The following is a 15,543-nucleotide window of genomic DNA, read 5'->3' as shown; positions in this document are numbered from 1 at the left end:
TCTTCTGGTTCCTACCGAACGGGGCATCCCTGGTCGGAGGGCTCCAGTCGGCTCTGAGTGCGCCGGTCAGAGAAGAGCTGTGAGTAGGGTTCCTACGAGCTCCGGTCGGAGGGACATGGGGTCGGAGTCGGAAGTAGGGCTTGGGGCAAGCCTTCTGGTCGGAGGTCGCCCAGAGACGGCTGTAGCCCGAATCGAGCGCTCCGGTCGGACAGGTGGGCCGAAGCAGCCAAAGAGCGGGCATTGCTCTTCTTGGGCTTGGCCTCCCAGTTGGTTGCTGGACTGCCCCCTTTCCCTATTGTTTTTAGACTCTTAGGCCGAGCCTTGGTGCAGAAGCCGGTCCCCGAGGGACCCTGGGTTTATGAACCCGATAGGAGCCCCCGAGCCTTCGGGTGATTCGGGTATAATCGTTCAGGGGATTTTTGTCTTGTCGATGGGTGCGCGCGAGCGCACCCATGGGTGTAGCCCCCAAGCCCCCGGGCGGTTCGGGCGGCACCATCTGGGGGGTTTTGTTTTAGCGGACGTGTGTGCGTGTTTTTAGTCTGAGACGGAATTTTGTCAACCAAGGTGACATTTGTGCAACCGAGGCGTTTTTGGGCGTGAAGATTGGATTGAAACAGAACTTATTGATCCCGGTGCCAATGCGTGCCATGGATCGAGCGAGGAAGTTAGTTTTGGATGTGAGAGCTCACTTATCCTGGCGTGGGTGCGCGCCGTGGTTCCTTGGTCTTGGCGCAGCCTGAGGTAGTTAGTTTAGTTAGTTTTCACACGAGTTCGGAGTTGTGGTCCCTCGTGTCGGTGCGGCCTGGGCAGCCGAGGTAGTTAGTTTAGTTAGTTTTCATGTGAGTTTGGAGTTGTGGTCCCTGGCCAGGGTTTTTTTTGAGTGCAGTCGGAAGTGAAGCTGTTACGCGAGTTCGAAGTCGCGGTCCCTAGATTTTTTATGTAGCACAGTCGGAAGTGAAGCTGTTACGCGAGTTCGGAGTCACGGTCCCCAGATTTTTTATGTAGCACAGTCGGAAGTGAAGTTGTTACGCGAGTTCGGAGTCACGGTCCCCAGATTTTTTTTGTAGTACAGTCGGAAGCGGAGCTGTTACGCGAGTTCAGAGTCGTGGTCCCAAGCCGTAGCCGGATGTCGTAGATCCTGTCGACACGAGTTCGGAGTCGTGGTCCCAAGCCGTAGCCGGATGTCGTAGATCCTATCGACACGAGTTCAGAGTCGCGGTCCCAAGGTTTTTGGCATTTGAGCCCCCGAGCCTTGTCGGGCCTTCGTGGGGGTCGATGTGAGTTGTTTTGCGTTACCCCATCCAGTTCCTCATAATTGGAGGGGCTGAGTTTCGTCGCTTGTCCTGATCGCTCAGGCTCGAAGACTAGCTCGGTGAGCTCGCTAACAGGTGTGATCGAGTGAAATCTAGGTCCATCGTTCGTGACAGGGTCGGCATAGCCCTCTTATGACATTCCACTACTCCTTTACCTGCAACCCAGCAGATGCCTAGGTCATTCCGAAGACTGACCTGGGTGGCCTAATGGCCTCCCCTCGATGGAGATTCTGTGGGCTTGGCGAGAGGTTCAGGATCGAACGAGAAGGTTGAGATGACCCGGTTTGCCAGACCAGGCGAAGGCCGCACGGTGCTCATCTATGGTTTTCTCCCCTGGCTCTGTTGTTTGCTCATGTCAAATGAGGCAACCGCCGCTTTGTGACGCAACACAGAGCATTCTGGTGCATTTCGCTGCACGTGCGATGGTTAGTTCCTGAGCCCCCGGGCGATTCAGGGCCCAAATCGTTCGGGAGGCGTGGGCATATGGAATGAAATGCGCGTATGGATGTATGAAATGATTGTAATGAAATAGAGGGGGTTTGATAGTATTTACCTTGACAACTGGAGTGACGGGGCTCAGAGAGCCTCAGTCAGAAATGTCCGACCGGGACCTGCGCTTGTTAATCGTGGGTGAGTCCTTGTGTGAATAGTTTTTGTATTTAATGAACACATGCTCACCTTGATGGCCTGAGTGATGGGGTTTTGGAAAGCTTCGGTCGGAAATGTCCGACCGGAACCTTGACGACCTGGGTGACGGGGTTCGGAGAGCTTTAGTCGGAAATGTTCGACCGGGACCCATGCTCGTCGTTTGTGATGGAGTCGGCGTGGCCTACATGGGGCGCCCCTTCGCTTCCTTACCTGGGTAGCTACCTCGTCTGCATGAGAAGGTCAGGAGCTCCATGTTCTTCTACTGAGCATCTATGGGTGTGATTCCCTTGAGGTATCCGTTTGCCAAAGCCGAGGGAGCGGAACTTAGCGGATCCCTGGCGGTCGTAGTGGTATTTGCAGTAGTAGAAAATGTAAAAGTTAAGTTTGTGGGCGAGTCCTCGTGTGAACAGTCTTTTGTATTTAATGAATACATCCGCATTGTCCTTGTGATAGAAACACGATATCCTTTCCCTATTTATATCCTAGCGTAACCTTCGTTCTTATCCTTTCCCTCTCGTACCTACCCGTTTGTCCCATAGGGTGCGACCTTGGGAGTTCAGGGCGTGGCCCGCGGGGCTCGACTGCTCGCGTCCATAGGGAAAGGCGAGGTGCGTTCGGTTAGGAGTAAGAACAGAGTTACGTAGGGTAGTCAAGGACATGGAATGTGTTTCCGTTCAGGGACAAAGTTTGTTTATTATGTGATGACACAAAAGAAAAAAGAGGTAATATACAATATTGTACCCTTATGGGACCCTCGAGCGGCCCAGGCTAAAAGTGTTTTGGGCAGGGGTGCTCTTACGGGAGCATGTTTTAACTAAAAGGCGGTTTAGACCATATTTAGGGGAAAACGACGTAGCTGTTCAATGTTCCAAGTGTTGGTGATAGCGTTGCCGTTGTTGTCCTCCAGTCGGTAGGTGCCCGGTTGAATTACTTCGATCACCGTATAGGGCCCCTCCCATGGTGGAGAGAGCTTGTGCTTTTCCTTCATTGATTGGGTCCTCCAGAGCACAAGATCGCCGACTTCGAGTACCCTTCCCCTAACCTTCCTTTCATGGTACCTACGGAGGGTTTGTTGGTAGCGAGCGGAGCGAATGATGGTCGTTTCGTGGGCCTCTTCGAGTAGGTCAACTACATCTTGTTGAGCCTCCATGGCTCGGTCGCGGTCGAAAGCCTTTATTCTTGGTGCGCCGTGGTCGAGGTCGAAGGGCAACACTGCCTCAGCTCCATAGGCCAGGAAGAAGGTTGTGAATCCCGTGGATCGGTTTGGGGTCGTTCTTAGGCTCTAGAGGATCACTGGAACCTCTGCTACCCAACGCCCAGCGTACTTATTGAGTCAGTTGAAGATGCGTGACTTAAGTCCTTGGAGGACCATGCCATTGGCACGTTCAACCTAACTGTTAGTTCGTGGATGACCGACCCAAGCCCAGTCGATCCTGATACCGTATCCGTCGCTGAAGTCTAGGAACTTTTTTCCGGTGAAGTTAGTCCCGTGGTCAATGATGATACAGTTAGGAACACCAAACCGGTAGATGATGTTGAGGAAGAATTTGACTGCCTCCTCCGACCGGATGTTGGTGATGGGTTTGGCCTCTATCCACTTGGTGAATTTGTCTACTGCTACGAGTAGGTGAGTGAAACTGCCTGGGGCCTTTTTGAGGAGTCCTACCATGTCGAGACCCCAGACCACGAACGCCCAGGTGATGGGGATGGTTTGGAGCTCTTGTGCTGTCAAATGGGATTGCCGAGCGTAGAACTGGCATCCTTCACACCTATGGACGACCTCCTCTGCATCTCTTAGTGCGGTTGGCTAGTAAAACCTTGGCGGAAGGCTTTTTCGACCAGCGATCTTGGGGCCACGTGATGCCCGCAAATGCTAGCATGGACCTCGAGGAGACGCTGCCTCCCTTGTTCGGTGGGGATACACCTCATGAGTACTCCTGATGGACTCCGTTTGTAGAGCTCGTCACCGAGCGCGATGAAGATCTTTGCGCGTCGAGCGATCCATCAGGCTTCAGTTCTTTCAGGCGGGAGAACCTCCTCAAGGAGGCAGGCGAGTAGCGGTACTCGCCAGTTGGTTTGATCGAGTGTTAGTACGTCGACGTTCACGGGTGACGTAGAGGTACTGGGGTCGAAGTCCCCGGGCGCTGGCTGGGCGTCGGCGGGGCGTCGCGGTGTGTCTAGGTCGGACCTTCCCGGATGTGGATGGACAGCTCGTGGATGTCGTTGATGAAGACCCCGCTTGGGGATGGATCCCGCCTGGCGGCCAATTTTGCGAGGAAATCGATGGCATCGTTGTCCCTACGAGGGACGTGATGCAGTTCGATCCCCTAGAATTTGTCCTCGAGCTTACGCACCTCTTGGCAGTATGCTGTCATGAGGAGGCTTTTGCAGGAGGACACCTTCATGACCTGATCAATGACTAGTTCCGAGTCACCGCGGATGTAGAGTCACGTAGCTCCGAGCTCGACGGCGATGCGGAGCCTGTTGATAAGGGCCTCGTATTCTGCGGCATTGTTTAAAGCCGAGAAGTGGAGGCGGATGGCATAGCGGAGCCTACTCCCGTCCGGGGAGATCAGAACCACTCCGGCCCTTGAGTCGGGTGCCATTACGGACCCATCGAAGTACATTGTCCAGTACTCGTGTGTGATATCCGGGGTCGACAGCTAGACCTCCATCCATTCGACGACAAAATCTGTGAGGGTCTAAGACTTAATAGTGGTACAGGGCTATATCTGATGTCATGGCCCATGAGTTCGAGTGCCCACTTGGAGATTCGTCCCGCGGCGTCGCGGTTACGAATGATGTCTTCGAGCGGGTATGAAGTGACGACTGTGACTTCGTGGTCGGTGAAGTAGTGTAGGAGCTTCCTGGCCGCCATTAGTACGGCGTATAGGAGTTTCTGTACCTAAGGGCACCGGACCTTGGGGTCGGTAAGTACTTCTCCAACAAAGTATACGGGTCGCTGTACCTTTAGCTAGTGTCCCAGTTCCTCCCTTTCGACGACCAGGGCGGTGCTCACCATGTGGTTACTTGCCGTGACGTAAAGAAGGAGGGGTTCTCTCCATTTGGGAGCGACGAGGATTGGGGCTGATGTCAGGGACGTTTTGAGGCTTTCGAGAGCCTGCTGGGCTTCCTCAGTCTAGATGAAGGCGTCCGTCTTTTTTAGGAGCTTGTAGAGTGGCATCCCCCATTCTCTGAGCCGGGAGATGAAGCGGCTTAGGGCAGTCAGGTAGCCGGTGAGCCTCTGCACACCTTTGACGTTGCGTATGGGACCCATGTTGGAGATGGCTGCAGTCTTTTTGGGGTTGGCCTCAATGCCACGCTTGGATACGATGTATCCGAGCAGCTTTCCCTTTGGAACCCCGAAAACACATTTTTTGGGATTCAGCTTGATGTTGAACCTTCGGAGGTTCGCAAACGTTGCGGCTAAGTTTGCGATCAGATCGCATGCTCGAGCCATTTTGACCACTACGTCATCGACATAGACGGCGATTGTTGGTTTTGGCCGTTCGGCCTGATCAGGATGATCGGGCGGGTTGATTTGGTCGGCGAAGCATTGCTGCATGCACCTTTGGTAGGTGGCACCAGCGTTCTTCAAGCCAAAAGGCATGGTTACATAACAGTACGAACCATACGGGGTGATGAACGAGGTTGCGAGTTGATCGGACTCTTTCATCGCGATCTGGTGATAGCCTAAGTAGGCGTCCAGAAAGGAGAGGATCTCGCAACCCGAAGTGGAGTCGATTATCTGGTCTATGCGCGGCAAGGGAAAGTGATCCTTTGGACATGCCTTGTTGAGTCCAGTATAATCAACGCACATTCTCCATCCCAGTCTTTTTCCTGACAAGGACGGGATTGGCGAGCCAGTCGGAGTAAAAAAAACTCCCTGATGAATCTGGCTGCCAGGAGCTTGGCGATCTCTTCACCTATGGCCCTGCGCCTCTCGTCGTCGAAATGACACAGGCGTTGTTTAGCAGGCTTTGTGCCTGGGATAAGGTATAGTGCATGCTCGGCGACCTCCCGTGGTATCCCCAGCATGTCAGAAGGCTGCCATGCGAAGACATCACGATTGTCGCGCAGGAGGTCGACGAGCTCGCATTCCTATTGGGCCGGGAGCAGGGTTCCGAATCGCACCGTCTTGGCTGGGTCGGTGGGATCGATACCCACCGCCATGGTTTCCTTGAGCAGGCGGAAGGACATCGAGGAGGTTAGTTTGTTGCAGTCTAGGACTACCGGGGTTGACGACTCCCTGAGTTGCAGGAGCTTGGATGAGTTGATGATCGCGGTGGTGAGCTCATTGTGCTCGCGGTCGCACTCTAAGCCGTGCGAGAAGGCGCTACCCACGGTGATGACGTTGTTTGGTCCCGACATCTTCAGCTTGAGGTAGGTGTAGTTAGGGATTGCCATGAATCTTGCGTAGCATGGCCGCCCCAAGATGGCGTGGTAGGACCCTGGAAAGTCCACCACTTCAAAGGTGAGGACCTCCGAATGGAAGTTGGCTCGGCTACCGAACGTGACGGGTAGATCGATCTATCCGAGCGGGTATGCCTATGCTCCCAGGATTACCCTGTGGAAGGGAGAGCCCATCAGGCGGAGCTCCGATCGGGGGATGCGCATGGCATCGAGGGTGTCGATGTATAGGATGTTGAGGCCGCTACCCCAGTCCATCAGCACCTTGGTGAGGCGCTTCTTGTGGACGATGGGGTTGATGACAAGCGTGTAGCGTCCCGGTCTTACGACGTAGGAGGGATGGTCCCTCTGATCAAAAGTGATCGGGGATTCCGACCAGCTAAGGAAGGAGGGGATGGCTGTCTCGGCGGTGCATGCCTCCCTGTAGCGTACCTTATGCTGGTGTTTAGTCTAGATGGCATCAGACCCACCGAAGATCATGATGCACTCTTCGGGTTCAGGGAAGCCGTCTCCGTCCTTGCCTGCCGCACCTCCCTTCTTGGCTACCGGCTCCTTGTCATCTCCCTCCTTTGGCCCGCCGGCCTGTCGGAGGAAACGTTTGAGGAGCTCGCACTCCTTGTAGAGGTGTTTGATGGGGTAAGCATGGTTGGGCATGGACCATCCATGAGCTTGTTGAAGTGGTTAGGCAGCCCCTGTGGGGGCTGCTTGGCCGTGCGATTGGTCGTGGCGACCAGCGCAGGGCTGTCTGATTGGCGTTGATCTTTTTTGTTTTTCTTGCCCCTCTGCGTTGAGGGGCCTTTGTCCAGATCCGTGTGCTTGGCTCTGAGCTTGTCCCGGCCTCCACTGAAGACTACTTCGACCGCCTCCTCGCCAGAGGCGTGGTTGGTGGCGACGTCGAGCAGGTCGCGGGTGGTATGGGGTTTCAAGTAGCCAAGCTTGTGGATCAAGGATTCGCAGTTCGTCTCGGAGAGGAACGCGCTAATAACGTCTGCGTCGATGACATCAGGGAGGGAGTTGCATCATTGGGAGAACTTACGGATGTAATCCCGTAGGGACTCGTTGGGCTCCTAGTGATAGCTCTTGAGGTCCCAGGAGTTTCCTGGGTGGACATACGTCCCCTGGAAATTCCCGACGAAGACCCTCTTGAGGTCCGTCCAGTCGCGGATGCTGTTGTGTGGAAGGAATTCGAGCCATGCCCAAACATGTTCCCCCCATGCAAATGGGAAGGTATTGGATGATGAAATAGTCATCATCCACTCCTCCGTCCTGATAGGCGAGCTGAAAGTCTTTGAGCCAAATGCCTGGGTTGGTCTCCCCAGTGTATTTGGTGATGTTGGTGGGCGGCCGGAAATGCTGCGGGAATGGTGCTCTCCGGATACGCCGGCTAAAGGCCCATGGCCCCGGGCCCTCAGGGCTAGGGCTCTGGTCGTCTGGCCGCCGGTCGCGCCTGGGGCACGTTTCACCACATCCCTCGATGGTTTGGCCGGGGTCCGTGTCGCCTGCTACCATACAATGGATGTTGTTATCGTGTCGAGCCTGACACCGGTTGTCGATGATGCTGCGGGCGTCCTGGCGTGGATCGGACCGCTCATGTATCGGTGGTTGGCGTGGAGCGGGTGCCAGGTTGGACCATGGCGCGACTGCCGTACCCCGAGCCGGGCCTAACGGCTGTGGCGGCGAGTGAATGGAGCAATCCGTCTGATGCGTCCTCGTCCCCCCGGTGGGGAGAGAGGGCGCGGGTCGGAGTCACGACATGGAGCTTTCCGCCTGTTGGATGGCCGCGGCTTCTACTAGAACCTGGAGGTTCCGGTAGACTGCCTGCTCCTAGGGGTCGGCAGGCTCGGGAACGCTGCGCAGAAGCATTGCCACAGCGGTGATGTTCTAGCCGGCCCGGGCAAATTGAGGAAGATCGTTCCCCTCGCTCATGATGTCGTGTTGGACCTGACGGGTGTGACCCCAGGCGCCACCCACCGGGCCATGTGCATGGGGCGCAACAGGTTGTACTGATGGCGCTGGTGCAGGCGGTGCCGTCGTTGTCGTAATTCCTCGGCGTGTGCTTGCCCAGACGTGAGGGCCCCCGCACGCGGGTCCGGAGGGGTGTGGGTTTGCACAGACTCTACAACCATCGGTGGCTGTCCCAGGGCGTCCGCCATGGCGCACTCCTGGGATGGACAGTGACGGGGCACCACATCACCGATGCTGGAGCTATCGGTCTCGCCCTCACCATCCGGGAGTTCGTGGGAAATGGCAGGAACACAGCCAGCCATTCCCACAAACTCGGACGTGAGGGGGGATGGTGCCAGCATCCTTCGGAGCCCCCGAGCGTATGCGTCCATGGAGGACGCGAGGCCATAGGGGAACCGATCGTACGATGCTTGTGGCATGGGCGGTACATTCCCTCTAGTTGATTGGTGAGAGATAGTAAATAAAGAGCGAGTAGTTGTATGCATATTACTTACAGCGGGGTTTGAGCAAAGAGTTTGCTCGGAATGAAGCGCAGATGTCGCGCCGTCGAAGTCACGTGTCCTGGAGTCGATGGAGGATGTCTCCCCGATGGGTGCCGGGTCGCGAGTCTCCTCGTGGAGGTGGAGTACGCCGAGTCGGTCGGCGATGAAGTCTAGGCTTCTGAAGAGGAAGGCCTGGGATGGCTCAAAGACGGGTGGAACCCACATCCCGATGGGCGAGGGTGTGGGGAACTCCAACGAGCCAAAGCGAATCGTATCGCCCGTGCCCACCACGGCGGGGGTGGCGAAAGAATGGGCCATCCGATGACCAAAAGAGTGTTGAACGTACAGCGTCTTCCCCACGGACGGCGCCAACTGTCGGTGCAGAATGTGACCAACTAGTGAATATTTGTAGTTTTGCTATATGTTGTGATCAGAGGTGGCCTAGCACTCAATGACATGGGATTTATACTGGTTTGGGCAACATGTCCTACGTCCAGTCAAGGTCGGTCGGTGACTTTTATTCCTGAGCCCAGGTGCTCAAAGTCTGTAGTGGGGTTACAAACAAGAGAGAGAAAGAGGGGGTGTACAAGAGGTCCGGTCGGCTCCAACCGGAAGGGCCAAGAGTGACAGGAACTTCGCTCTAAGCTAAGTGTCCAAGCTGGGGCTTGAGGTCTGAACCTCGCGGTTCTGTGGTTGTGAGCTATCGATCTAAGGAACTCTGATCTACTTGACTCCCTCCTTCTGCTGGAGGGAGCGCATCTCCTTTTATAGATGAAGGGGATGGCTTTACAGGTGAGAGGGTATGAATGTTTTTAAGCCTTGTTGCCCACGCTGATGAGGATTGGATAATGGTAGGTGTCCACAACACTGTTGATGTTGCTGTAGAATGTCAGACGCATATGGGAGGTCGTGATATCTTCTTCAGGAAGGATGGATGTCGGTACCTGTAAATACTGTTTGATGCCTAGAGGCATGTGAGGAGTCCTGCTATGTTTACCCGGTACGGTAAATCCTGGTGCCCATACCGCTATCGATTGTCCAGTGACACGTGGAGGGTCTTATCGTATGGGAGTTTTAGCGGCCCCTACAAAACTATGGAGGGAGATGTTGGCGCCTACAATACTGTTTGTGTCAGGGTGTCTACAGAGTACTATTTCATGCAGGGTATGGTCCCTGGTGCAGTGATTTTGACTTGTGAGCCTTGCCTTGCCTTTCTCCGCACGTCTTCTGGTTCCTACCGAACAGGGCATCCTCGGTCGGAGGGCTCCAGTCGTCTCTGAGTGCATCGGTCGGAGAAGAGCGGTGAGCAGGGTTCCTACGAGCCCCGGTCGGAGGGACATGGGGTCAGAGTAGGAAGTAGGGCTTGGGGCAAGCCTTCCGGTCGGAGGTCGCCCAGAGACGGCTGTAGCCCGAATCGAGCGCTCCGGTCGGACAGGTGGGTCGAAGCAGCCAAAGAGCGGGCGTTGCTCTTCTTGGGCCTGGCCTCCCAGTTGGTTGCTGGACCGCCCCCTTTCCCTGTTGTTTTTAGACTTTTGGGCTGAGCCTTGGCGCAGAAGCCGGTCCCCGAGGGACCCTAGATTTATGAACCCGACAACGCACAACTCTTAGGACGGCCCAAAAAACCTCACAATAGGCCAGAAGGGCGATCCTGGCTCGCTTCCAACTCTAGCCCGCCTCTCCAACCGAAAGGCCTGGCTAAGGAGGAACGACGCTTGCTTTAGACTCCAGCCCGCTGAAAGGACCTAGGATGCCGTCTAGAGGGGGTTGAATAGGTGTTTCTAAAAATTAACACCTTTAAATGCGAAAACAATTAGAAAAGAGAGTTTCCAAAATGGAAACTCCAAATTAAGAGTAATACCACCCCTCACAAGTTAGCCACAGAGTAAACAGGGTATAAAAAATATATCTAGAAGCTACAACCCTGCAACACAAAGTTAGAACAGAGATCAAATAATATTCAGCACGGAGCTCTAATACCGGACATGTCCGGTATGAATATCAGACATGTCCGGTATACACGATTTCTGCAGAGCAGCCCTGAACTTGCTCCTTTCGATTTCTATCTTCAAACCAAACTGCAGGTACCTACCAGAGATGACAATAAACACAAAGAACCTACACAAGAGCTGGAGCAATACAAATGTCAAATAAAATACAAATTAAGACAGGATATTTGTTTTACCAAAGTTCGGACTCGTTCGAGTCCTACTCTCCATTGAGGGGGCTACGGGTGACCCAGCGAAGGTCAGACCTAGAGGGTACCACGAAGGTCACTCTAGCTGGAGTCTTTTCTAACTCATTTTCCTCCTTCCACTAGTTGATTCCGAGGCGGCGGAATCGACCGTTACAAACTTTCCGTGGCACACCAGAATCTCTCGGGTGCTCTCCAGCAATGCCTAACTGTCTAGGACCAAAGAGTCCAAGAGTAACAAATGTGAATCGCGAGATTGACAATATGCACAAGTGCTCAAGTGGTTGGATTGCTCTCTTTTTGAATTTCACTCAACCCACAATTTGATTTGGCAAATTTGATCAATCACTCACTAAGAGAGGGTTGGGAGAGTTGGCAAGGCTAAAAAACGTGTATGTGTATCAGCAGAATCAGCAGCCTCCAAAGGTGGAGGCTTGGGGGTATTTATAGCCCCCTTGGAAAAACTAGTCGTTTTATAGCCGTTGCCATACCAGACACGTCCAGTATGCATACCGGACACGTCCGGTATGACTTACACTGCCCCAACGGTAACTAAGTTACAGTGACAATGTGAGACGTCAGAACTCCCGATGAATGCCGAAACTCCCGACCGTCGGAACTCCCAACCCTCAGCATATTTAAAAACTAAGTAACTGAGTTGAAGTTTGTGAGGTGTCGGAACTCCCGACGCATGCCTGAACTTTTGACCGTCGGAACTCCCGACTCACGTCGGAACTCCCGATCCTCAAGGCATTTGAAAACTAGTCGTTGGCCTCTGGTCGTCCATACCGGACACGTCCGGTATGACCAGGACAGTGAACCATCTAAGTCAGTTAAGCGTGAGACGTCGGAACTCCCGGCCATTTTCAGAACTCCCGACCATCGGAACTTCTGACTCACATCAGAACTCCCGACGAACCAACTCGAGAACAACAAGAATTTTATCGTGGCTGGACACATACCAAACACGTCTGGTATCAATATGCCAGAACAGCAAAACATAGGTTAGCTCTTTTGTCTCTCAAATACTCAAAACTCACATGGGTTGGCTTGAGCACTTACGAAACATTATCTATCAACATGATGCATCCCTCTTAATAGTACGACATTCCTATTAACTCAAATTTAAAAGTATAACGAATTTAAACCTTTTGAGTAGATCTCTTTCAACTAAAGCCGTGTATTCCAATCTTCATCAAGTGAGGGTGCCAACATGTCAACTTTTATCTTTTTCACTTGAGCATAGCCATCTTGAGCACGTGACTTGATTCCATTCATCAAATTCTTGAATAATCCCAAATGTATCAAGTCACTTCCATCAAACACTCCAATAGTGATTTGATCCTTCACATTAACATGACCATCATAGCTTGATTAGTACCTCAACTAAATGTAAGTACTTCCTTCTTCACCCTAGCTAGGTTCTTTAGCCGTCAAGCCGTCGCTTGCCCTTCACCCTTGCCCTTCAGCCGCCAAGCCGTTCTTCAGCCGGAAGGCCTGGCCAAGGAGGAACGACGCTCGTTTCTGACTCTGGCCCGACCCTTCGACTGGAAGGCCTGGCCAGCCCGCCTCCGACTCCGACGCTGCTTCCAACTCGGCCCACCTCTCCAACCGAAAGGATTGGCCGACGCTTACAGCTTTTCTCTGACCGGCATAGTCAGAGCCAACTGGGACCAACCGACCAGGGACGCCCGCTCGGTGAGATCTTAGGAAACGAGCGGAGCAAGAAAGGTAGGGCGCTCAAGTCAACCGCAATACCAAGGACCGTACCCTATACACCTGCAGCACAGTATCGACGGGGCATGTCAGAAGGGTGCCCTACCACCCTCCAGGCATGTCAGAGCCCCAGCAGTATTGTGGGCGTCGACGTTTGCCCTACAGTGTTGTGGGCGACCTTAACTCCCATACCAGGCAAACACGGTAAAACCCACATGCCTCTAGGCATCAACAGTATGGTAGGCGTCGGCGTCTGCCATACCAGAAAAAGACGACGAAACCTCCCACGTGCATCTAACATTAAAACAATATTGTTGGCGCCTACAATCATCTTGTACCCGACGGCGTGAGCAACAAGACTTAGTAGACGTACTCTCTCTCGCTTGTAAGGCCGTCTCCTTCATCTATAAAAGGGGATGCACTCTCTCCTAATAAGAAAGACGACTCGGAGACGCTCAATCCACAGACGACAACTCCAAGGACACATTGAAGATCAATCTAAAAAACATAGAGCACTCGCTCGAATACTTAGCGCACGTAGGAGCTCCCGTCGCTCTCGGCCCTTCGGTCTAGAGTCCGACCGGACCTCTTGCACCCCCCCATCTTTCTCCCTTCCGTTTATAACCCCACAACAAACTTCGAGCACCTGGGCTCAGGAATAAAGTCACCGACCGACTCAAACTAGACGTAGGGCACGTTGCCTGAACCAGTATAAACCCTGTGTTATTGAGTGCTATGCCACATCCGATCACAACATACGGTAAAACTACAAATATTTACATGTTGGTCACTTTCTACACCGACACCAAGTAATTTATGCAAGTTGTATATGAACGCGTCTTAAGGTAGTCATCATATATTGATGTAGACCTTAGGTAGTTCACAAACGAATTGGGTACGTACGTTGAGGATAGTCACTAAGTGTTTACTTAATATAGATCCCGAAGTAGCAACTATAGTGCTACCTTGTGTATGGCCAACAGGAATGCGAATTATTGGTAGTCATCTTTGTGAAAAGATGTAGACCAAATGTTCTAATTTGTGATGTTGGGTACGCACGTTGAGGATAGTCACTAAGTGTTTACTTAGTGTAGATCCCACGGTAGCAACTATGGTGCTACCTTATGTACGGCCAACAAACAAATATAGAACATACGCGTTATACAATTGATGAGAAAATACACATAAAATGTCGCATCCATCATTTAAGCGCGTAGTGCTTTAAAGTCAAAAAGCATAAAAGGGGCTTAAATAAAATTATCGATTGCAAAAGTGATAAATGAATAAATAATTTACAAGATCACGGTCGTAATAACAAGGATATTATTTATTGGATTTGCCATACATACGGGGACAAATACTTTGAATAATATCATAAATAGATATTTTATAATGATAAAATATCACAAGTACAACTATAGTTAAAGTCAGCGACTAAACATAAGAGTACTTAATTTTATAGCACATAATTATAAGAGACTAACAGAGTTTTATATGAATTAATGCTGAAAATATTAAATAAAATAGAAAAAGGTAATGAGCCAGCCGGCTATAGGAATTGGAAATGAATCCACGTTCATTTTGGGCCCAGCATGGCTCGGCCATTGGGCGTGCAGTGAACAACAGGGAGGGAGATAAGGGTGCAAGCCATTGGGCCGACTTCACGGCCTATAGAGGCAGATTGGGCAGGCAGCAGGGGCTCCAACCCTAACTGCCCACGCCGCTGCACACTAGGAAGCCGCCGCCACTCTTGACCGCCCCGCCGCAAAAATCACCTCGCTGCTCCTCTCCACTGCGCCACCCGTGCTCGCCATCTTCAGGTCAAGGAAGACTCCCCCTCGTCGGGGGAGTAGAAGCCGCTGCAACCGATGGCCATGTTCAGCACCTCCGCGCTTGAGAGGCCGAGATCCACCGGGTTCTAGGTGCCGGTGCGACGGAGGCCGGGGCGCCTATCCACTGCCGTCGTCTTGCGGCTGAGGAGGCGCTGGAGCGTCGGGGTCAGCAGCGTCTTGGCCGAAGGAGGACCCAGGAGGGCCTTTGCCTTCATGCGTGCAGCGGCTTCCGCGCGTGCCGTGAGCGAAGAAGCCAGTGCCGGGGTCGTCGCCGGAGGAGGAGCCGAGGGGCCGGCCACGTCTAGGAAGAAGTACGGCGTGACGCCGGACCGGGTTGCGAGCGTGTCGTCGGGATTGAAGAGGTTGCCGATGCCGGGGGCAGCGATGTCCATCTCGTCCTCGACCTTCACATCCTGAAGCATCGGCGCGGCGATGGTGTTGAAGTACCAAGGATCGAGGGCATCGCCGGGGATGCTTCTGCCAGCCGCCACTTGAGTCTCCGGGACCGGCGTGGGCGATGGCAATGAGTAGTTGTACTCCAACATGTGTGGCATCAGCGTGTATTCCTTGCAAAAGTCACACCAGTAGCGATTTGGTGCAGGTGCCGACGACATCGGCTCCATGGGGATGTAGGCGGGAACAGCGACGGGCGGCGCCGGGGCTTCGACAACTGGTGGCGCCAGGGCTTCAACAGCACGCGGTTCGACGTTGCTGGGGCCAGCACCGTCCAAGCCAAGGCGAGGAGATGGTGGCTGGCTCTGTAGACGAAGATCGCGCGGAGGAGAAGCATGGCGGCCACGAATAGGAGTCCATCGGCGGCGAGGAACTGCATTGGCATGGAGGCCACGAACAACAGAGTCGAAGAGGCGGCCAAAAGGACCATGGCCTCCATTGCCAGCGTTGCGGCGAACACGAGGCCCAAGGCGCTCGAAGATGCTGCAGCGCTGTCCATGGTGGCCGTGGTGGCGGATCGAGCCACGGCGAAC

This window comes from Miscanthus floridulus, chromosome 6 (genome assembly GCF_019320115.1).
Source record: "Miscanthus floridulus cultivar M001 chromosome 6, ASM1932011v1, whole genome shotgun sequence".
Classification (NCBI taxonomy): domain Eukaryota; kingdom Viridiplantae; phylum Streptophyta; class Magnoliopsida; order Poales; family Poaceae; genus Miscanthus; species Miscanthus floridulus.
Note: the sequence above shows the minus strand (reverse complement) of the source record.